The sequence below is a fragment of the Brienomyrus brachyistius genome, chromosome 9 (assembly GCF_023856365.1).
Source record: "Brienomyrus brachyistius isolate T26 chromosome 9, BBRACH_0.4, whole genome shotgun sequence".
Lineage (NCBI taxonomy): Eukaryota > Metazoa > Chordata > Actinopteri > Osteoglossiformes > Mormyridae > Brienomyrus > Brienomyrus brachyistius.
Genome location: NC_064541.1, coordinates 24,017,929 through 24,043,727, shown reverse-complemented (window position 1 = coordinate 24,043,727; position 25,799 = coordinate 24,017,929). Strand labels below are relative to the sequence as shown.

At 39.8% G+C, this 25,799-nt stretch overlaps 1 protein-coding gene across 5 annotated transcripts in view; it reads right to left on the bottom strand.

Annotated features, from left to right (window-relative positions):
• tsnare1 (T-SNARE Domain Containing 1) overlaps positions 1-23,136 on the bottom strand; it is a 199,573-nt gene extending 176,437 nt beyond the window's left edge. For 4 of the 5 annotated variants that reach the window (XM_049024845.1, XM_049024841.1, XM_049024844.1 and 1 more), the window contains exons 1-2: positions 23,058-23,136; positions 5,862-5,961 (exon numbers count right to left, since the gene is read on the bottom strand). The gene's annotated coding sequence lies outside the window, so the exon portion shown is untranslated. Of the gene's footprint in view, positions 1-5,861; positions 5,962-23,052 lie in introns of all 5 variants that reach the window. The other variant, XM_049024843.1, reaches the window with a different exon arrangement.
• Between the last annotated feature and the right edge of the window lie 2,663 nt (positions 23,137-25,799).

The following is a 25,799-nucleotide window of genomic DNA, read 5'->3' as shown; positions in this document are numbered from 1 at the left end:
GCCAAACCTTGAGCAACCTGTTCGGCAGGAACACTTGCTTTTGATAACCCTGCCCTATATGTAATTGATTTTCAACATAAGTAATAGCATGTGACACCTACAAAAAAAGACCCCATGGATATGGGAGAAGCCTGCATGCCTGGGTCTTTTTGTATTCCCGGAATGCACCTGAATGAAACATCTGCACACACTGACATCACCTTGCAACTTACAGAAAAGCATGTCGCCTTAGGTCGGGGAAATTCAGGCTAAACTGACCACGATCAACGGCTCACTGCAGTTGCTGTAAACAGCAATGGCCACACAGCAGTAGCTGCCTGTTATGGTGGTAACCCTAAGGACAAACTAGTGCACATCAGTGGTGAGTAGTAAGAGACACATTTAACTTATACTGTAAAGCTGTAAACGGTCTTGCACAGCAGTACTGTATGTGAGTGACTTCATTTGCCACTACATTCTGAATCATACGCTTCGATCGCAAGATGCAGGTCTTCTATTCGTACCCAGAATCAAGAACGTTGCTTTTGGGGGGAAAGCATTTGCTCATAAAGCATCACAGTTATGGAATAAATTTCCTATTAGTGTTCGAAACTCAGACACAATCTCTGCTTTTAAGTTAAGACTTAAGACTTACCTCTTTAGTCAGTCTTTTGGATATTAAAATCCCCTTTTCTAAGGTGAATGGGAAATCTAGAGGTTCATGGTCATTTGACATTAAAGGTAAAAGAGGGGATTGGTGTTGTCATCCTGTCACTCTCGCCGATCACTTAAGCTGTGGACGGTAGGAGGATTGATGCCAAAACCCCTGGAAACCCTCATGTCTGTGCTTCCTTCTGGGTATCTCTTTTAGCCAGGCTGCCATAGTTACTTTAGTACTGCAGGAGGTTAGGTTAGGTGTAGGGCAATAACTCTTCTCCATCTTCTCTTTTCCAAGCTGATCCCGGGCAGACACTACACCGCTTGAACCTTTACCTGGACTCCTTGGAGATAATTACTTGAAACCAACTGGGACTTTTAAAGCTATATGGACTGAAATTTACGTCAATGTAAATACAGTTTCATGCTCCCCAGTCACCCAGAGGAGGATGGGGTCCCATTCTGACTCTAGGTTCCTCTCAAGGTTTCTTCCTGCTAGAGGGAGTTTTTTCTTGCCACTGTTGCCTCAGGCTTGCTTGCTGGGGTTCGGACCAGTTATATGTAAAGTGCTTTGTGAGAATGTTGTTAAAAGTGCAAATAAAAATTTTATTGAATTGAACTACTTTAGACCTGCATGAAGTTCTCAATTGATTGTGTTGTGTTTGTGCTGGTTTATATCTTTATATCTCAGAAGCTAAAACAACACAAAAAAAAATTCAATAGCACAAACCGACACAAACGCGATACAAATAACTGACACCAGTTTGGTTAAAATCTGAAACATATGGGGAGCCCACTTCATGCAGATCTCCTTCAGGGCTTAGCTTGCATTAGTGTCTCCTGAGACAACTGAAAGGTGCAGAGATGCCAGAAGGGCTGCTACACAGACTGTGATGAAAGCTTGTACACGTGAGGAGACCATACAGACTAGCAAGAGAGGTAGTGGTGGGTCTTACTGGCTAGGATTGGAAATATGTGAGAGTGTATAATAAACAAACAAACAAGCAAGTAAATATATATATATATATATATATATATATATATATATATATATATATATATATATATATATATATATATATATATATATATATAGACAAGTAAATAGATAGATAGCCATAGCATCAAAACCACCTGCCTAATATTGGGTTCCCTCATACAGCCAAAACAATTCTCACCTATTGAGGCTTAGACTCCATAAGAACTCTAAAGGTCCTTTAACTCACATAAATTGCTAGGTGGGGCCTCAATGGATTAGACTTGTTTGCCCAGCACACCCCAGAGATGCTCAAATGGATTGAGATCTGGGGAATTTGGATGCCAAGTCAAGACCTTGAACCTATTTTTTCCTGTTCCTCAAACCATTCCTGAACAATTTTTGCAGTGAGGCAGGGTGCATTATCCTGCTGAAAAAGGCCACTGCCATCAGGGAATACCATTGCCATGAGCAGGTGGCAGGGGTTAGCGTGTCGGCTAGCACACCCAATGCTACGTTTAGCATCCAGCCACCAGAGCCTTTTGATTTCTCCAAGCCACACGAGTGGACAAAATGGATTCGGAGATCCAAGAGATTCCGACAAGCAAGCAACTTGTCTGCAAGCTCCAAGGAGAATCAGGTTAATACTTTAATTTATTGTATGGGGGGATGAAACTGGCAATGTCCTGAGAGGATCTCAGTGATGAGGATCACAAAGCATATACTAAAGTGAAAGATGGTTTCCAAAACTTCTTTGTAGTTAAAAGAATGTCGTTTACGAATGTGCACGATTCAATATGTGCAAAAAAGAAGCTAATGAGACCGTTGATGCTCCTGTCACTGCTTTACATGTGTTAGCAGAGCACTGCAGTTATGGGCTCCTGCATGATGAACTGATAATAGTCAGGATCGTAGTGGGGCTTGCTTATGCAAGACTTTCTGAATGCATGTAGGTGGAGAAATACTTGGATTTGGAGAAAGCTATCAACATGGTAAGACAGTCAGAAGAGATTAAAAGACAACATAACCCACAAAGAACTGAAGCCAGTTGTGTAATTTGGATGGACGTGAGTTCCATAGACACACTGGTCATGAACAGGCAGAAAACTGACAAGCCCAGATTTACTAAGCAAAAAAACAGTAAGGGCACGCCTGCATGCTCAAAATAAAAACTCTCAATTCTTTAGTACTACAGATCTGGAGGGCCCTCTCACCCCAAACAGGAATGTTCTGCCAATGCTGCTAAGTATTGTTCCTGTGGAAAAAAAGGTAATTTCCAGCACGCTTGTCGAAGAAAGACTGCCGTAGAGTGCATTGAAGAGAAAGATGAGGATAATTTCTTCCTAGGCACAATATTGTATGTCAATAGCACGTGGACTGCCGATGTAGAGATAAAGCAGAAAATGTTAACATTTAAGCTCGACACAGGAGAAGATGTAACTGCTATATCTGAAAAGAACATTAATGACGTATTTGAGGGGACACAAAAGCCTGTCCTCCAGAAGCCAGAGAGACCCTTATTGGGTCCAGGGAATATCCCATTAGAGGTATTAGGCTTTATGAGACTGTAACTGGGGTATAGATCCAAGCAGACTTGGAAGAAAGCCTATGTTGTCAAAAAACTGAGCACAACTTTACTTGGACTACCAGCCATTACAGCCCTTGGCCTACTCATGTGAGTTGACATCATTACAATGGACACTTTAAAGGTAACCTACAGTACCGCAAGCTATGCATTAGTCTGGGTGATATTCAACAAGAGTATCACATAAAGCTGAAACCAAATGCTGTGCCATCCTCTTTAAAAGCACCCAGGAGAATTCCGCTGTCGCTAATGGGCAAAGTCAAATAGGAGCTTCGACGAATGGAAAAGCTGGGTGTCATCAGCCAGGTGGGGGAGCCAACAGAGTGGTGCGCCGGCATTGTGGTCATACCAAAGAAAAACCCTCAAAGACTGCATCTCTGTGTGGACTTCACTGACCTGAACAAGCATGTATGCAGGCAGAAATAAGAAATAAGTTCTGCCATCAGTCGAACAGAGTCTGGGAATGCTAGCTGGAGCTAGAGTGTTCAGAAAATTTGACACAAACATGGGGTTTTGGCAGATCCCTCTAGCAGAGGAATCAACTAAGTATACCACCTTCATAACACCCTTTGGGCGGTTTTATTTTAACCGTCTTCCATTCAGAATTAATTCCGTTCCTGAACACTTCCAGCGTGTGATGGTTAAAGTCATAGATGGATTTGAAGGTGTGGTTCTGTTACATTGACGACCTGCTGATGTGGGGTAGGGACCAGGAGCAGCATGATATCCGTCTACATGCCATGCTACAAAAATTGGAAAAAGCAGGGGTAACCTTTAATGTGGACAAGTGCAAGCTCTTTAAGAGCGAGGTGGTCTTCCTCTGTCACGTCATTACAGCCTTGGGCATCAAGCCGGATCCAGAGAAGACAAAAGCCATTACAGAAATGAAAGAGCCTGCAAACGTGAGTGAGGTAAGAAGTTTCCTTGGCATGATAAACTAGGTGGGAAAATTCATTCCTCAGCTGGCTGAGAAGGACAAAGCTCTTTGTGACCTTCTTTCAAAGAAGAATTGTTGGATATGGGGTGTAGATCAGGTGAAAGCATTTGGAGTGCTGAAAGATGTATTGTCCTCTCCCGTGGTGTTAGCTATGTACGATCTGAGCAGAGAGACAAAAGTATCGGCAGATGCTTCCTCGTATGGATTGGGAGGTGTGCTCCTCCAGAAATGGGAGAAGGAATGGTGACCTGTAGCTTATGCATCCCGCTCACTGTCTCCAACTGAACAAGGCTACGCCTAAGTAGAGAAGGAGGCTTTGAGCCTAACATGGGCGAGTGAACGCTTTTGGGACTTTTTGTTAGGAAAACATTTCTGTTTGGAGATTGATCATAAACTGCTTCTTTCCCTACTTGGTACACAAGCGCTTGACTTGTTACCACCAGGAATACCGTGTTTCAGAATGAGGCTCATGCGCTTCTCCTATTCAATTGTGCATGTTCCTGGAAAGTTACTCTGGATGGCTGACACATTGTCACATGCACCCGTACAAAGCACACATGACACAAAATTACTCAGACCTAATGGGGAGCACCGACATATATGTAGACTGTGTTATCAATAATCTACCTGTCGGTCCGTCAATCATAGAAACACTTAACGGCAGTGTTTCCTCCCATGTCATGAAATTGTATTCAGAGGGATGGACAGAGCATGAAAAGCTGGAACCATTGCTAAAACACTTTTGGCCAGAACGAGCCACACTTACTGTGATGGATGGACTGTTGCTAAAAGACAGTCACCTAGTTATTCCATCAATATTGCGGAATGATGTGCTAGCCAAACTTCATGAGGGCCATCAAGGCATTATGAAATGTAAAGAACGTGCCTGCCAGTCTGTGTGGTGGCCTGGTCTCAGCTAACAAGTGAGAGAAATGGCATTTAAATGCAGAACATATCTGCAAGAGCATCACAATCACAGCGAGTCACTAATTCCCTTTGACTTCCCAGCATGCCCATGGCAAAAGGTAGGGGCGGATCTCTTTAAATTGGAAGGAAAAACATACTTACATGCTGTTGACTACCTTTCAAGGTATGTAGAAATTGCACTCGTATCTCACACAAGATACAGTGATGTCATCACGCACCTAAAATCAATTTTCACTCGCCATGGCATCCCTGAGGTCTTAATGTCGAATAATGGACCTCAGTTTTCGGGGCAAGCTTTCACTTCCTTTGCTGCTATGTATGGATTCAAACACATTACAACCAGTCCCAAGTTCCCACAGAGTAATGGGGAATCTAAGCGTGCTGTGCAGACTGATAAATCTGCTAAAAAAGGCTTTGCTTGCGTATTGGGCCACACCTCTTCAGAATGGGTACAGCCCAGCTCAGCTTTTGATGGGTCGACGTCTTTGCACCACAGTGCCTACTCTTCCCTCTGAGCTTGACCCAGCACTGCCCGATCGCAGCTTGTTGGTTCAGCGGGAAAGGGCGAGGAAGATATCAGATTCTGTCAATTACAACAAGCGTCACAGAGCCAACCTGCTCAGACATTTGTGAAATCAGGTGAACAGGTATGGATTACTGACACAAAAACAACACAGACAGTGACCCGGCACCATACCTTTCCAAGGTCTTACCTTGTGGATGGGCGTCAAGGGGTGGTGAGACGCAATTGCATACATCTAATACCACTAGAGACACCTTTACAAAATGAGGCTACTCACCAGCAACAGAAGTCGCAGCCAATTCTACAGCAGGGTACTACGTCACTTGCTGTGGGTTCTTCTGCTACTCCTACAGAGGTTTCCACTCCCAGAATCAGGTCTGCAAGAGCCATAAAAAATCCAATTAGGTTGGACTTATGAACGGAAAAAAAAGAAAGGTGATATGACAAAAAAAATATTGGATGTTGTTGAATGTTCATGTTGAAATGTTGCAGTTGCTAGTAAGAGCTATTGCATTTTATAGGGTGAGGTTTAAGCCCAGAGCAACTTGATTTAAGAATTTAAGTACAGTAACAGACTGGAAGTGTTCACAAAGTGAACAGGGTTCACAAAGTGTTCATCCTTGTTTTACCTTCACAACAAATTGTTTTTTCTCTAAAATAAAAAAAAGGGAGATGTGATGTACCTGAATATATATATGGTCAACTCTCCTTATATATATAAGGAGAGTTGACCATCTCGAGTGTTGATCTTGAATGTGTCTGGCTAAAGAAGTTCCAAATGTACCAAATGTAATGTGTCTTGCAGGGTTGAGTGAGAGGTTTTTAAAAAAATTAAGGTAAGATGGATGTTACAACACAGTTGGCCTCACGCATGTTTCTTCTAAAATAGAAGATACGACAGTAAATACAAATGCAAAATGTATGCCAAAAAATCCTTTATTAGGCTAATAGAAATGTACATATTATATTGTTCCATGTCATTTGTACATATTGTTTTAAGCGTTTTTGAGGCATTTTACAGTTCAATTGTAATATCTTCCAGGCGAGGATACACAAATTGCAAATTCTTAAAATGCCCCACAATTTTTCTCCCATTGTCAGCAGCCTCACTTACACTTCATTGCGATAGCAGCCCCTCGTGTATCACAAGCTGTACCAAGTATGCAAAATAGTCCAACCTAGCGACTCCCAAATCATCCATTGCTTTTTTCATATTACTCGCGTTGTCTTGTACAATTGCATGCGCTTTGTTTAGTGGAATTTTCCACTAAACACTACTCCCACCTCTCAAAACTTTGTTTTTACAAGTATTGCAAATTTCCATACTACTAGTTTGCCATCAAAAGTGCAAAATATATCCTTGCACTGTGAAGGGTATGTGCATGATGTCACAGCAGGCAGAAGTCACTGTGCTCACACCCACTGAGCAGTAAAAAAACTGAGGCAGCGATAACGTTTAGCTTGAATCCCACAAAAAAACATCTGAAATGGGAAAGAGCGATTGATTGTAGAAATAGATTTAACACAAAATAAGAGCTATTTTTTTAGAGACTGCCACAAACTAAGTAAGTATTGCATGTGGATCTGTCTCTATCAGTGCATCTCTAATAGAAAAAGTGACTCACCAGACCAGGCCACCTTCTTGACTTGTTGATAGGTCAACTTTACTGCTGGGCAATGAGACTTTAACCTTTACAATGACTAGTTGCTGATCACATGATTATTATACAAACAACATGGACACCTCAGAGAACAGGTCGACAATGGAGCAAAAAATGAGCAGGACTATTTTTGTATGTCTAATACATTTAATGCATATTTTTGCAAAATTCAATTGATAACCGATATACTTTTATCTAATATTGCTGGTGCCAGCCATGAAACTTGCCAGCGCTAATAATGTTACATTGTTTTTTTGTTTGGGCGTGGGGGGATGAAAGATAAATCTGCTAGTCAGATTTAGTAATGAATTATAAACATGTTGCACTTCATATAAATAAAATGTGCCTTGCAACAGTGAGGAGCAGGGATACAGGCTGGATCATGCATGAGTATTGTTTTTTTCCCCAAGTGTTATAGCAACATAACAATCTTTCTTCTTCCACACTTAAATGGAAGCTGTAGCATGGAAGTGTTATTGTGTGCATAAATTGCTGCTGATGAGTTGGAACCTGTTGTTTCTTATTGGTTATATTCTATGTAATAGGTATGTCTATGAGCTGTCTGTTGTCAGCATATGGATAGAGCTTTGTTAATATAGATTGTCGCTTGTTGCAAAGCATTCCCTTCTCCTGTGGTTTTATTAATGACATCATCATTGATTAGTCAACGTTGACTCAACTTTCATAACTGCCGACTTAAAAAAAATCTGAAGTCGTGCATTCCCTAATATGTTTGTTTCTGATGCAGAATTTCACCTTATCCAATTTGTCATGTGATTTTGTTAAGTGTTTGTGGTGTATTCGTATAAAATGTTTTGATGATGTTTGAGAACAAAACTGTTGAGAAGCAGGAAGTGTATGCATCCTGGGAAGATAGCGCAATAAAGCTGTCTTTATTTTTATGAGGTTAATTTGAATCAGGGTGGCATGGTGACTCAGTGGGTAGCACTGCTTGCCTCACACTCCAGCACTGGGAGTACACGTCCCACCTCTTCTGTGTGGGTGTGTTGTTTTCTTTATTCACTCTGATTTCTTGCTGCAGTCCGAAGATGTGCAGTCTAATTGGAGTCTCTGCATGGCCTATGTGCTATGATTGTATATGTCCCCTGTGATGGACAGGTATTGTAGCCAGAGAGTACCCCAGCCTGGTGCCCCTGCCATCCGGAGCAAACTTCTGTGGAAAAACAAACTCCACACACATGTGAACCCAAAACCTACAGGTGTATTTTGCGATTTCATCTACAAAAATTAAAAGAAAAAGATTGAGAACCAGAGAACCAGAATAAAATAATGGCAGCCTGGGAAAATCAAGAAATATATGGGGTGAGCAGGCATAAATCACAATACTTACATAGGCAGACTGTGAAAACTGCCAGAATCCCTCCCCCTCCTATGTGTTTGCTAAATAATTATGTTAAACTAAAAATAACTGGTCGAATATCCTTGCAGCAAGAGCATTTTATGGCTGAGTTAATGCTGTGCTCTAGGTACACACAAAATACCTACACTGCCAAGAAAGGGCAGAAAGCGTAACACAAAATGGGAAGTATGCGAAGTTGTTCTGTAATAGTGTCATCCAAGATATTTGGAGTTGGGACAGTGATACTGTAGCACCTCTCAGTAAACCCCCTGTTGCTAAATGTTGCTAGGGGAACAACTCTGTCTCCCGCCCCCACCCCCTATTCATGCTTTCAGGGGTTCTGGCGCTGGCTGAGGAGAACAGATGGTAGACTGGACATCCAGGATGGGGCCTTCTGGTCTGCTCTCCTGCCTGCATATGCTTTGCCCTGAAGCCATTGCCTCCTGGACCTCTGATTGCCATGCCCTACACTCTGGCTGCCTTATTTCCGCTCATCAGGGGCAGATGGTAAAGGCCAAGTCCTTCAGGACACAACAGAAACTGAAGACCATGCCACTAGGATGAACTGGAGAGAAGAGAAGTCATGCAGGAAGAGAGGAACTGCGTCTACTTAATTGTCTAAATTTTCACTAAAGTGATGTACTGCGATTCTTTGCAATCGGATGCTTTACACTGTTGTGAACCCATTGATTGACCTTCACTGATTGCATATTATGTTAGTTTATGGAACACATGAATTTGCAACATCAGCAGAAGCAGCAGACTTGCATAGACTTGGTAACTTTCTAGAAAAAGAGAAATATGTCTTTAACAAATAATAAAGGTATGGAAAAAAATAATAAAGGATAAAATGCATAATAGCTTTTACAAATCGCAATCCATTTCAATAACCTGACCATTCTTAAGACCGTGGCACTAACATATTCTTAAAGATGGTGATATTCCCACACCTTATCTAAGTATATAATCCAGGACTTAAAAGTTCTGTATATGTTATAAATGACTTTTCTCTACTTCAGATACCTGTGGAGTGATAGTAATTAACTTCTGATTTTAGAAAAATAAGAAAACAAAGTAGGTTTACTCTACATTTGCCTGTAAGGGCGTGAGTTGAGAAAGTTAGTTATTGAGTTCTATCTGTCTCTTGCCGTCTGTGATATGAACCCAACTCCTCATTTTCGCTTGGGTTGTGTTTGCTCAGCCCCACCCAGCTGTAAAATAACCTTCAAAGGAGATAAGCCTATTCCTTGCTTTGCATCCTACTAAGTTCATGGCCCCCTAACCGGTTTAGGAGTGACTCACCACATGAGGCGAGCTCATAATGAGCTCCCCTCACACTGACTCATTCTTCCACAGTAAATAAGCAGTTCGTTTTTACAGGTTCCTGCAGCAGTCTGTGGTAGGCAAAAATATCTGCTTTGACGCAAATCTTAAATGCCCATATGCCCTTGATAAAAGCCCATTCTAAATCTAAAACAAAAAAATTGATTATACAGCTCGTGATGTATTACAAAATTCTTGGCAAGGTAAGGGTTTAGAGTATTGAATGGTAAAACAAGGTAATATTGTGTCTTGTTTTAAATCACAACAAATGGAACAAAGAAACTGAAGATATGATTCAATAAGCTGCAGGTCTCTGTGATTCCCTTGGCACTATCATGGTGATCACTAAAGCCATACGTATACCATGAGACATCATGTGATTTCCATGCATTTTAAGTGAAATCTCAGTTTCAGTTTAGTTAAGATTAGTCAAGTTATTCAGATGTACTCTTGATTATAGACATACTCTGTAAACAGTATATACTATGTAAACATCAAGCAAAATTATAATTGGCCAAGAGTGACAGATTTTAACATGGTTGAAGACAAATTTGCATGTTTATACTTTCTGAAATGATGGAAACAATAATATTTAAAATGAGGGTAAGATTACATTTGGTACCTAGGGTCCATGAATATTGTAGCATGGTCCCACTGAGATATAGTTTGCATAATATTTTTCTATGCATATATAGAATTTAATGAAAGAATATCAGTCCGTGTATGGAATTGCAATAGTGTCGTAATTAACATCACATGCAAGATGTCAACAAATATGTTATAAATTTTCCATGTTTATTAAAAGTTGTCTCACAGGAAAGCTCCCTTCATCAGTATTTACTCATAAACTTTACTATGTACCAGTTTTATCACGCCTCAATCACCCCCGTAAATTGAGTGCTTTTAGTCTAACTGAAAATAGGGAAAATGCTATAACAAATCACTGGCAAGTGTAAAACAGAACAAAATCGATCTATACAGCCTCACTCAACTGGGGTGGAGCTCTCCTTGTCAAAAACCAACAATTTTTCATCTAAACCACACCTAATATCATATTTAGCAATTCAAAGAACTACAACAGAACTCTTGGTTTATGATACAAGGTTATTACATTCCCCTAATACAGCCATCCATCTGTTTCCCATAGCCACTTATCCAACACAGTGCCATGGTGAGCCTGGAGCCTATCCCAGGCAGCACAGGATATGAGGCAGAGGACATCCTGGAGGGGACTCCAATACAATAACTGAAACTTATGCTTGCCTTTTTATTGGATAATGCTAATCCATTCATCCACATTCTATAACCATCTACCAAGTACAAATTCACATTTATCCTGGGGCATGTCACAGGATGCATAGGGCACATGTCAGAGGAAACCCTGGTTGGGATTACCAGCCCAACATATGGCAGAGATTATGAGAAATTTAGAGTCATTCAGTATGTTGATATGCTCACTAAGAGAATTTTATTATTTTGCTAGTCCAACTAAAAACCGACTTTTAAAGTACTTGAAAACATGTTAGTCCAACTGAAGTTCTAATAAGTTGAATTTCTCTAAGTAAGCCTAAAACATCCAAATTATGTAATTGGGAGTCAATTTATTCCTTCATGTATACATTTAGTTGGACTCAAACTGGCCTAGGAGCTCTGATCATGCGTCGCAGTGCGATATTAATACCAACATTGCATGTTATGAACATCCTATTCTTACATCACTAGTCAGCTAGATTAAGATCATGCCTTTTCTTTCCTTCAGTTTGGTATGGATATTAAAGTGCAAGGAGTTTAAGTCTTGCTAAAACATTTTTACTCTGTCATACGAAGAAAAGCCCAGCAAGTTTTGCAATTTCAATAACTATTAATTTTCAGGATTATCAAGTATATGTGTAAAGTTAAATAAAATTTTTACCTCTGCTGCTTTTACATGAGCGCTGTATGCGTTCTACGAGACATCATAATCATTTTCATCCTTGATGTTCAAATCACTCTGACATGGGTTTGTGAGAAATTTATGTTGAAATCCTTTTTTTGTTGCACAAATAACCTAATATTTGTTACAGCAAAATCACATTACAGTATTTAAAAAAAAATCAATACTGTGCTGTCAGTATATTATACAAAATACTTTATTTCTTGTAATGCTATCCTGATCATTGTATCTGTTCTTTCAACGAGATCGCAATTAAAGCTTGTGTCACTTCAGTTGTCCATGTCCCCATTATTATTAATTTTATTATTTTTTAAGTTTGTGATGTAATAGGTCAACCGGAAAAAGCCCAATACTAACAAGCTGATAGAAGCCATATTGTATGTCACATACTTAATAAATTGATAAATAAATAAATTGATTCCCCTGCCTTGCTTGTATACCAGGACAAGGACAGTAACCCAATTAAATTCCATAGCCAAGCTATAACTGTAGCTTGACTTAGCTGTGTATGTAAACATTCTGATTAATTCCATGAATTGGAAGTCTTTGGACTGTAGGAGGAAACTGGTGAATCTGGCAGGAAGTCACATAAACACAGGAACAATATACAAATTCCACATATTTGGACTCAGGGGCAGGAATCAAAGCTACAGTCCTGGAGGTATGAGGCAACAATGCTGAACACTGAGCCACCGTGCCACCTGTCATGCAAATTATTCCAAAAATTGGCTTCTAAGTAAGTTAAAGTACTAAGCACTGAGATGGGGGCACGTCCAGATGCAGCTTGCAGCTTCCTAATTGTTTTAGCCATTTTATGTCCGTTATGTCTGTCTTAAACTGTTGGAAAAGTAGGGACACACTCATACGGGTGATCCCAGTGATTTTTCATTAAGGATCAATACAGACAGTTTATTCTGCTGAAGCTCCTATGGACTTCGGAGTTCTCCAGAGCTGCTATACCCCTGGTGATGCAACACAGGCGGCATAAGCAAAGGAAGCAAAAGCAGGGGAAGTGAGCTGGCATTTGTGCTAGGCTGCAAGCCAACTCTTACAAACCAGCCCTGCCTAGGTTTGTTTCATAAAGGACTCCAGGGGCCTCATGTATAACGACATGCGTAGAATTCACAATAAAACATGGCGCACGGAAAAATGGAATGTGCGTAATCAAGAAAAAATTCAGATGCATAAAACTGTGCGTAAGCACAGATCGACGCACATTCCCTTTATAAATCCCAATGAGCGTGAAATTTTACGTACGTTAACGAGCCCACAGCCAGCCCCCAACCCGCCCACAATTATGTATATTTGCATATGTAAATCTGTATAAATACCTGCTTTGTTCTGTTTTTCTTCAACAATGGATAAACCACATAGTAAAAAGAAGTATTTCAGCGAGTGCAAAGTGGACGTCATGTTAACAGAAATCGAGAAAAGAAAAGTGATATTTCGTGGTTTAAGTGGTGGCATCAGCACTAAAGTTAACGGAGCAGCAGAACCACTGGGAGCCGTCTGTTTACATAACTGAGCAGAAACGTGCGTACGCCATGTGTGGAGCTGTCGTGAGAATGTGCGTAGCGGTACGCCAAGTTTCATTTTTATATATCTCGACGTGAGCGTGGAAACGGACATATGCAATATTTTCATGCGTATGCACCGTTTATACATGAGGCCCCTGGTCTCTCATCAACAAAATGGACAAAATTGGATTCTGGATTACTTCAAATAATCTCAACGGCTGTGTGATGATCATCACAAAGACTTGGCTGAGCAGCTTTGTTCCTGACCCTACTATCGAGTTCACCAGACGCTCTGTGTACATAGCGGTCAGGATGGGAAATTCAGAGAACAATAAAGAAGCAGGTTTCTGCATTTACATGAATAACAGCTATGAACATAAGAAATTTACAAATGAAAGGAGGACATTCGGCCAATCATGCTCATTTGGGGAGAACACAATTATTAGCTGTTAAAATAGAGTTATTAAAATCTTATCTAGCTCTGATTAAAGTAACCCAAGGTTTTAGCTTGCACTTCATTAACAGGAAGACTATTCCAGACTCTAACTACACACTGTGTAAAGAAGTGCTTTCTCAAATCCGGTTTAAAATGTTCTCTCACCAATTTCCACCTATGGACATGGAGTTCTTGTATTTGAATAAGTAACAAATTTAGTTGAACAGCATCCAGACCTGTTAGAATCTTATATACCTGGTTCATGTCCCCCCCTCAGTCCCCTTTGCTTGAGGCTGAACAGATTCATCTCAGCTAACCTCTCCTCATAAGATATTCCTCTAAGACCAGGAATCATTCTTGTAGCCCGATGTTGAACCCTTTCTAAGGCAGCAATGTCCTCTTTAAGGTAAGGTGACCAAACCTGCACACAACAATCTAGGTGGGTTCTAGGAATTGTAAAATCTTAGCATCACCTCCCTTGACTTAAATTCCACACACCTAGATATGTAACCCAATATCCTCTTGGGATTTTTAAATGCTTCCCCGCACTGACGTGAGAGGGACATGGAAGCATCAACATACTGTACTTACCAAGATCGTTTTCATATCTATCTATCTATCTATCTATCTATCTATCTATCTATCTATCTATCTGTCTGTCTGTCTGTCTGTCTGTCTGTCTGTCTGTCTGTCTGTCTGTCTGTCTGTCTGTCTGTCTTTTAAAACTATAGGTAAGATGCCATCAGGACCCTGTGATTTATTTATTTTGAGCTTAGGTAGACTTTGTAGCACATCAGCTTTAGTTATACATATATTAGTCATAGACGATGCTGGATTAGTAATAAGAATCGGTATGTTACTCGTGTCCACTACAGTGAATACCCAAAACAATCATAAAACTTATTAACTATATCTATTAAATTTTCGATTAAGACCCTTACTATCCTGTAGATTAGTGATTGCAGCTTTTGGAGCTATTTTGGAGTTAAAATACTGGAAGAAATCCAGTGTCATCCTTAGCCTCCAATGCATCTTCCTTTCGACATTCTTTTTAGGGAGTCTAATGTTATTTTTTAACTCAACTTGTAGACTTTGATGTTCCTGCTTTATTCTGACATCATTAATTATTTTCCATTTGTGGAACAGAGCCCTTTTCCTTCTGATTTTATTCTTAATTTCAATATTAAATCTCCTTGGTCGCAGTTTCCTAGATTTAGTTTTAGTTTTGCTGGAAACAGGTATGAAGTCCTCTTGCGCTTGCAATGTGCTTTTAAAAAATTCCCATGTCTCTTCAACAGTTTTGTTATTTAACTCCATCCAATAGTCTCATACTATTAAAGTTAGCCTTCCTAGCACTGTATTTTTTTTTTATTATTTCGGACACCGAAATTTACCACAAATGTAACCATGTTATGATCACTACTATAAAATTCTGTCAAATTTTCCAGTCCTATCCTTTGAGTTTCCCTAAGTCTTCTTAATTCATAAATTCTATCTTCTAACATAGAAAGAATGACATAGCATTAAGAAGGTTTCGGAAAATAACCACTGGTTATTAGAGGAAGCTAGATAGAGAATGTCTTGTCCCCTGGTAGAGATTTTAACCAATTTAGTAAAAAAAGCAATCCTGTACCATTTCCACCATCTCAAGTTCATTTGCAGTAGAGCCAGAAACTCTGTCCCACTATATCCCAGGTAAATTAAAATCACCCATACTGTAACTACCCCATAATTTTTATTACTCATAAACCTTACTCATAACACTGCTCTATTGATTTTGAATTTCAGAATTAAAAAATTTTAGAATTTCAATGTTAAAACACAGAACATTTGCTATTAATGCTATTAATAACCAGCTGACAGCACACCGTTATCATAGCAGGCAACTTCAGCTACATGGATCTCAAAACAGTCATGCCTAATTTCCATAAAAACATGAACTTTCCGTAACATTCTGGATCTGGTCTAGACAAGCATACAAGGAGCATTCAAGGCAAAACCAGCTGCATAACATCAGGACTCACATACCACATCTCCCTGATCCTGACTCCATCCTACAAGGCACAGATCTGCAGGACGAGAAAAGCTATAAAAACTGTTCAGATATGATCTGAAGAAGCCACTCCAATGCTGCAGAACTGTTTTGATAGCACACACTTGGACTTGTTTGCACAGGAAGCAGATCTGGAGGAATATATGTCAGCAGCCTGGCAAGGCTCGCAAAATTTATAAATCCCTTCGGCAGCTATTCTTTAGATTTTGGTAGCCTGAATTTAATTTTCATGTTTAAATTTTTTAAAGCAGAAATAAAAACAGACCATTTTAAAATGTATACATATTTCATAAAGCAATAAAAAACATTTAAAAATACGATGTAGAAACATATCCTAAAAGCCAATTGTATCCTTTCGTGTTAGACAAACCACTGTGTTGAGAAAGGCAACATTGACTGGGTACCAGCAGTGAACTTATGACACAGCATCTGTCAGCATCACGGATATCAAGAGAGGAAAGCAAAATGAAACAACTCCTCAGTCAGTCCCTGAAGCCAAACATTCAGGCATAAAATAAATCGATTGACAATTTCCCATTAAATCACATTCGTTTATGTGTGAACAACTGCAACAGGCACAGCACTGTAACGTTAACATTACAGCACAGAGCAACATTGCTCTGCTTAACGTTACCATTACATGATGGAAATACTACAATGATAAACAATAAGTGATAATAAATGAATAATAAGCATGAGATTTATACTTGTACTTTCCTGTGAATACACCAAGATATTTCATTCATATTTTTTCCTTGGTAGTTTTTGTTTCCAGCTAGAAATAAAGAAATCTAACCTCCAGACATTTTAGTCACTTTCTTTTGCTTCAATGTTCCCCACTACATTTGAAAAACCAGACAATTAATGATATCCTCATAAATAGAAGCAGGCGGATCACAACCATTTTCCTTTCACTGTCCAATAATATCTCTTTTCTTTTTATATTACTTCATTTTAATTTACTTAATGTTTATATAATGTTATCAATGTCACCAAATGCTGTATACTGAATATATCTGGTATGATAATAAAGCCGTACTTAACTAGCTTGCATTAACATGCTTGGAGTACGCTATTACCATGACCGACAATGCACCAAAATGGTGACACTTGGCAATTGTGCAATAAAGTGCAGCCCTCCTATAAATTTGGTGTACATCTCTTAGCAGACAAACCATCATCACATTCAACAACTCGTTTGTTTGGTGGTCAGAGTTTTTCTTTTCCAAACAGCAAGTCAAAACAGCAGAAAAGATGAATAAAGGAGGGAATTTTATTTTACTTATATATAATTTGTGATAGCCCACAATGTTACATTTTGGCAGCCCAACAGGAAAATTTTATGGTCCCATGGTGTTGGCCTGGCGATTTTGCAAGCCCTGCCAGAGATGCCTACATTTTTGCTCTCACATAAAACACAATGAAAATGTTTCCCAATCAATTGCTACAGATAAACAACTCTGTGTGGGCTCTGCTGAGAGAAGACATGGCAATCGGGTGAGGCAACACGCAAGCCTTTAAAGCATGAGGGAACCTTAAGAGAGCCATCAGAGGGGCCAAATATAAACATAAACAGCACATTGAGGAACATTTTGCGAACAACAACCCCCGCAGAATGTGGAATGGAAGAAAGGCACTGACAGACTATAGGACCAAAATTCTGCAGGCCACCAACAAAACAAGATTTCCTAATTCCTGAACATTGACTGGTTCTCCATGCACCCTTCAGAAAATCGATGCTAGTAAAGCTGCTGGCCCAGAGGGAGTGCCTGGATGGACACTGAAGACATGCACTTCTCAGCTTGAAGGTGTCTAAGGAGACTAAGGAGGGACATGAGCCAGGTATACTGTATAAGATTCTAACAGGTCTGGATGCTGTCCAGCCAAATGGCTATTTCAATATTAGTTTAAATACTAGAACTCGTGGCCATAGGCGGAAAATAGTGGGAGAACATTTTAAACTGGATATGAGAAAGCACTTCTTTACACAATGTGTAATTAGAGTTTGAAATAGTCTTCCTATTAGTGTAGTGCAAGCTAAAATCCTGGGTTCCTTTAAATCAGAGCTAGATAAGATTTTAACAACTCTGAGCTATTAGTTGAGTTCTCTCCAAATGAGCTTGATGGGCCGCATGGCCTCTTCTCATTTGTCAATTTCTTATGTTCTTCTTGTGTTCTTATGTGTCATCACCAATATACAGTTTTTAACCTCTTGCTGCAACATGAGATTGATCTCTGATAATGATGAGGCAGCCTACAGGAGGACGGTGACAAACCTGACTGAGTGGTGCATTGTCAACAATCTGAATATAAATATAAAGTAAATCATTGTAGAATTCAGAAAAACAAAGATGAAAGAACAGCCTAAATTGATGGTGGTGCAGAGCATCCTGGGAGTCTGCGTAACACACATGGTGTCCTAACAACACTCACCTGGTAGGAAAACACCAACAATGGCTGTATTTTCTCATGAAACTGGGAGATGTCTGTATACAGTCTTTGAAAAGGAAAGTACACATTTTTTCAATTCAAAGGTTTTATATGTCAGGACATAGTAAAAAAAAAAAAACCATGTGGTCCTTAGCAGGTCTTAAAATTAGGTACATACAACCTCCAATGAACAATAACACATGAAATAACACATGATACTCTGTCGTTATTTAGTTAACAAAAACTAAGCCAAATTGCAGACTCAGTGTGTGAAAAATTACGTACGCTCGTACTGCTTCCATGGGAATTAAGAGGGTAAGTAGCAGCCAGGTGATACTAATCAAATGCACTTGATTGAAAAACATGCAATAATCTTAGACAAGCAGTAATGATCTTAGAGAAGCAATTACTGCTGCCCATCAATCTGGGAAGGATTATAAGGCCATTTCCAAACAAGTTGAAGTCTTTCATTCTACAGTGAGAAAGATTATTCACAAGTGGAAAACAGTCAAGACAGGTGCTAATCTTTCCATGGGGACATCCCAGCAAATTCACCCCAAGATCAGATGTGAAATGCTCAGAAAAACTGAAAAAAACCAAAGAGCTAGATCTCAGAATCTACAGGCCTCAGTTTGCATGTAAAATGTTAAAGTTCATGACAGTAAAGTAATTATAAAAAGACTGAACGAGTATGGGGGCTGCATGGTGGTGCAGAGGTTAGCACTGTTGCCTCACACCTCTGGGACCCGGGTTCAAATCTCCGCCTGGGTTACATGTGTGTGGAGTTTGCATGTTCTCCCCATGTCGTCCTGGGATTTCCTCCAGGTACTCTGGTTTCCCTCCACAGTCCAAAAACATGCTGAGGCTAATTGGAGTTCCAAGTATGGTTTGTTTGAAAGAGTTAGGGTTAGGATACTGTAGGATTAGGGTTAAGATACTGTATAACATTTTCTTGCTAATATAGGTACTCAAATGATGAACATAGTGTACATTTATTGGTTAGCAAAAGAATATTGAGTGTGTTTTTAGTAAATGTTAAGTGAGTTACATGCAAATGTAGAAAATCTCAGTTGGTTCAAATACATTTCACTGGTAGTGTATATGGAAACTAGAAATATAAAATGGTCACCTTGAACATGCACAGAAGAAAAATGTATGAAAAATATTTTAATGAAAACATAATACATTCTGCATTGGACAAAAATACGAGGGGGGTGTAAGGGGAAAGGTGCATATTCAGACACCCCTCCCCACCCCAAAACACCATCAAGACTACCCAACCTGAGAAGAAAATGTCCTAGCAGTATGAAAGACAACAACAGTGTGGGCGAGTAATGTATGGGGACTATGACTTTTGGTTTCCCATTTTATTTCGATTATGGAAATTACCTAAACACAATGTTTTAAAAAAAAAAAAGTTTATGGAATACAACATCATCATTTTCATGGAAACATGGCTAAATGACAACATACCCAACAAAGTCATAGAGCTGCATGCACTCACTGTCTGTCATCATGAAGTGCCTCGAGAGGTTGGTCCTTGCTCAACTGAAAGCCTGTCTTCCCCCTTCCCTAGACCCCTAGCAGTTTACCTATCACTGCAAAAGGTCAACAGAAGATACTGTCTCCATCACATTACACTCCACTCTGACACACCTGGACAACAATGACACCTATGTCTGAATGCTGTTTCTGGATTTCAGTGGATTCAACACTGTCATCCCATCAAAACCTGTCTCCAAACTCACTGACCTTGACATCAGCACCTCCCTCTGCAACTCAACTCTGGACTTTATGATCAGCAGACCCCAGTCTGTTAGGATAGGCAGATGTACCACCTCCACCTTGTCACTGTGCACTGGAGACCCACGGGGCTGTGTGCTGGGCCCTCTCCTCTACTCCCTGTTCACCTATGACTATGACACTATATGCAAATCTAAGTTTCAGTATGATATCACAATAGAGGGCCTGATTAGCAGGAACAATGAGAAGGCCAACAGGGAAGAGATTCAACACCTGGATGCATGGTGCACTGACTACAACTTGATTCTTAACACCAGGAAGGCTAAGGAGCTCATTGTGGACTTCAGGAGAGCAAAAGACTTCAAACACACCCCCATGCACATCATTGTGAAAGAGGTGGATAATTTCGAGCATCGCGACTAACAGTATCAACGGTGTGGCAGAGTAGCTGCTCTGTCGCCAACCAGAAAGCCCTAAAGTGGGGGGGGGGGGGGGGGTATGGGGGACTGCCAAGCATATCATCAGTGTTCAGCTCCCCTCAATCAACAACCTCCAGAAAAGGGCATGCAGCATCACTAGAGATTCCTCCCACCCACACCATAGACTGTTTACCCTGCTCCTGTCTGGAGAAGGTACAGGAGCCTCCACTCCCACACCAGCAAGCAGAGTAACAGCTTCTTCCCCAAGATGTCTCCCTGCTGAACTGTCAGCACTACCACTAATCTCACCCATAACTATGGACTGCACACCCCCTCATCATAATTGTTTAAATATATTATATTTATGTATACAATACTGCGCAAAATTTGAGGGCAGTGAAAGAAAATGATATTTGTCATAGTTGCAATTAGGGTTATGCCCATAGAAATTAAATTGAGAGTCCCCACAAAGTGTGTGTGTGTTTCTGTCTTTCCGTCTCTCTCTCTCTCTCTCTATATATATATATATATATATATATATATATATACATATCCATCCATCCATTTTCTAAACCGCTTACCCTACTGGGTCGCGGGGGGTCCGGAGCCTATCCCGGAAGCAATGGGCACAACCCAGGATGGGGGGCCAGCCCATCGCACGGCACACTCACACACCATTCACTCACGCATGCACAGTGGGGGGAAACCGGAGTACCCTGAGAAAACCCCACGACGACATGGGGAGAACATGCAAACTCCACACACGTGACCCAGGCGGAGACTCGAACCCGGGTCCCAGAGGTATAAGGCAACAGTGCTAACCACTGCACCACCATGCCACCCCTTTTGTATGTATATATATATATATATATATATATATATATATATATATATATATATATACACACATATACATACATATACATATATACACATATACATACATATACATATATACACATATACATACATATACATATATACACATATACATATACATACATACATACATACATACACATACATACATACATATACTTTCAGATAAGATGCAAAACTGTATTTTGTGGTCTGAGTGCTTGTACTTTGTGTAATGAAAATAAAGTTGAATATAATCTAATCCAATCTATTCTAATTTAATTATTTTTTCCAATTTTGTAATTCACATGTTTATTTCAAATAAAGAACTGAATGCTAAATGTACTATATATCAAAATCACCATGTCACCATGGAATGTTCACATGTATTTTATTAAACAACTACAGATGTTATATTCTGAATGAAACCTGGTAGCAGTAAATATCCATGCCATGCATGGTATTACATTTCATTCTTGCCAGACCACCTCAGTATGCAAAAGTTACTCAAAAACCCTTCAAGTCAATTTGGTACCCAGCACAAGCACCTGCACTTCACTGATAACTAATTAGACTTATCCACATACAGGATTAAGCACATGTATTCACTTTTAACACACACTTTTAGAGACAATGTTTCTTTTATGTCAACTGTGATAGACTTGACCATCTGAAGTAAATCCCTTATCATTATGTATGATACTTCGCAAGTGTTTTCCATAGATGTAAATCAGTTTTCCTCTGAAAATACACAAAGAATACTAGGACAATGATGTGCATGATAATATAATAGGATGGTGGGACTGCAAAATATTTGTTACTCGAGAGAATAATAAATCTGCAAATATGATTTAATCCTGAAACACAATGAAAAACAAGTTTTAGAAAATGAGAGGCCATCTGTTTAATGCACGCAATTCTTGCATCTCAACATATGGCTGGTTAACATGGACTTCCTGCCAATCCAAATATGGGCAGCAGACAAAGGAGGAGGCTGACTACTTGTACCATTGAAGTGGGCTGTGTGCATGATTCATTCAGCCACCGCCTACACTGAGCTCTCTGCTGCCGCGTCGGAGTGGAAGTGTTGGAAGAGACGTGGAAACAGCTCAACGTGAGAGAAGAAAGATAGCAAGATGATCATAGAGAAAAATCGGTAAAATGGACTGGGAAACAGCTAGTTCTGACAAGCTGGTTTTGCAGCCAACACAAGAGTATACGAATTGTATGCATTTATATTTGTGCTCCCATTGCAGCATCTTAATATATGAATACCCAGTAGACTTAGGGCTAGAAGTAAATAACAATATCCTACCAATGGGGTGTATATGTGGATACATGCTCCTAATTGGTTGAAAATGCAGACAGCAACTGCTGATTGGCAGACCCTGAGAGAGATGTAAATCCTGCTGTTTCAGAGTGATGCACAGCACATGTTTATCTTGAAGGAGACCCAGAAGCACCCACATTGCCAGGTTTTCTGTGGCTATACCCTGAATCAGAGCCTGCTTGAGAATGCCTGTCCCACCTGGCTCTCAGAAGCTGAATATTTACATACATGCTCTCTCTGCTATAGTTGATACTACTGCTGGAATTCACAAAGAGCCACAACAAAGGGAGAAAGCCCTCTCCTCCCTCCTCCAATCCCAAATTACCAAACTCCACATCCTTGACAAAGAGAACACAATAACTATTCATCCTATCAAAGAAATAAATAAAAAGGCAATTTCCTCACATTACCTTCCCCGGGGAGAAAGCAGGGCTAGCACTCAGATCAGGCGAAGCAGCTTACAGTCATTGCTAAAAACATCACATGACTGAAAAGCCACCTGCTCCTCTCACATGACCATGCTAGAGATTATGGGAGGTGTAGTTTATCTGCATTATATTTCATGAACTTTTCTTAAGGCTGAAAATTCTCTTAATGGCATTCTGGGGATACATAATTTGCATGTATTAATTATTATCATGTATAAAAAAAAAAATTCAGGAGTATAATGCTGTTTTTTCTTCTTTTTTTCTTCAAATAATGATGATGTAACTCCACAAACAAAGGCATCTTTAAAGAAAGTACTGAAATTGCATGTAGACATTCAGTGAAACAGAAGTGAGTATACCCGTGATGCTATTTCTAATTAGAGATAAAGTCATAAGCCCTTTTAGACCTTCTCAAAAATTGTTAATGGCTGGATTATTGCCTATGTTCTAGACTGCTGGATAAGTAGGTCCTCAAACCAAACTATTAACACCGCACTTTTCTCAACTTAGTATCCTATGGGCTCCTTTTACAGTAATCCAGTATGGCTCCATACGCATGGACAGACTATAAGGCAAGTGTAGGCAACTGCCTAAGGCCCCCAAAAACCTCACTTCCAGAAACTACATTAATGGATATACGCTAATATGATAATTTAACTGAAATGAACTTTTTTTAGGACTTAGTGACAGTTTTCAGTATATACAAAGTCCTCCAACCCCCCATTGAGGATGGAAAAGGGTAAAATAACTATTGGTTATCACTCCCTGCCCATCTGCTCCTCCTGTTTCCTCCCTGGAGTGGCCCTAATGAGCCAGTCCTGCTAATTGTTTGGCTTGCCTCTCATTTCTGTCCTTATGTTGCTCACTCTAGCTGCCTCTCATTTGCTCCCTCGTGTAGCAGTGTATAAAAGTGTTTCCCTGTCCTGTCCTTAAAGTCGAGTCTGTGTGTATACCCAAGTCCTTCCCTGTTCCTTCAGCCGAGTGTTCTGACCCTTTACTCCTCCTCCCTGTTACACTATGTTCAATAAAGCCCCTTTGGTTTTCTTCAATGATTGCCCTCGATTCCTTGGTGTCTTTGGATTGTTACGAAACAAGCTGAAGCACAGCTGCTATCAGAAAATGTACACCAGAGCTGTGCAGCGAGAGTAGAATCCTGTGGGATGTATTTATAAAACTGTGGGTGTGATCAGGTGGTGGAAATTATGTGAAAAAAATGTGTGATAACATTTTATTATATTAATAATAATTATTCCAGTAGGAATTCTAATTTTGGTAGGCTATTCAATAAAGAGAAGCTTGTTGTGGACTGGAATTACAGAAACAATTTCACAGATAAACTTTTCCAGTCCTGTCCAAGCTTGCCCGCCACAACATGTGCGTCCCTGCAACCAGCGCTGTCTTGGAGAGAGCGTCCAATCTGTGGACACATTTTGGAGCACAAATGGATATGCTTCTATCCTGAATGAGTTCATAATGTATATTTTTTATTATTCTAAACTCTAAAAAAATGCCACTGGAAAGCATGTCTTTATTAAAACATACTTCGAGATTCTATAATTCTTTGTAACACATGTAAATTGTTTCTATGCACAACCTATTCGTTCACAAATGTCTGTAAACCTGACTGCATGCCTAGGTGCTTGCTTTTATACATTTGTGGCAATGGGTCTGAATGAAGCACCTGATTAAGAGGTGTGTCCCCATACTTTTGTCCATATAGTGTAGAAGCATGACACATCGTATTGTAAGTCAGGAGCGTGTCATCAGCTCACAACTGTAATATTCTAATTATTGGACTAATTAAGTATTAAAATGTGCATAGAGCAGTAATTTGTAAAAGAAGAAAATCACGAGTGTTCACAATAGAGAACACAAGTACCTTGCCACCATTTAGTACAAGTAGCGTCGAATATTTGTATAACTGAGGCTGATGTGATACAAAGCCTAGCTAAGCTCAAAATAAATAAATCGCAGGGCCTTGATGGCATCTTATGTATACTTTTAAAAGAGATGAGGGATGTTATTAGTCAACCTTTCACTTTACTACTTCAGAAATCCTTATCTGCTGGTGTGGTACCTTCTGATTGGAAGCATGCTAACATAACACCCACATTCAAAAAAGGGGATAGAAGTAATCCAGCAAACTATAGGCCAATCAGTTTAACTTGCATAACTGTAAAAGTAACGGAAGCTATAATCCAAGTGAAAATGGTAGATTACCTGGATTCTAATAACATTCTGAGGGATAGCCAACATGGATTTAGGAGAGGTAGATCCTGTTTAACTAATCTACTTGAGTTCTTTCAGGAGGTTACAAGAGAAATTGATCACAAAAAGGCCTACAATGTGATATACATAGATTTTCAGAAGACCATTGATGTTGTCTCCCACAAACGGCTCTTGCTTAAGCTCAAAGCTGCAGGGGTTTTAGGAACTGTAGCAACTTGGATCGAAAACTGGTTAACAGACAGGAAGCAGCGGGTAGTTAGAGGCACAATGTCACTGTGGGCCTGCGTTCATAGTGGGGTACTGCAGGGTTCAATTTTAGGATCACCATTGTTCCTAATTTACATTAGTGATATTGACACCAATACATACAGTACACTGTTAAATTTGCAGACGACACCAAGGTGGGCCATGTAGTAGATACTAAACTAGCAGCACAGAGGCTACAATGGGATCTTGATTTAATTAGTGACTGGGCTGATACCTGGCAGATGAAAT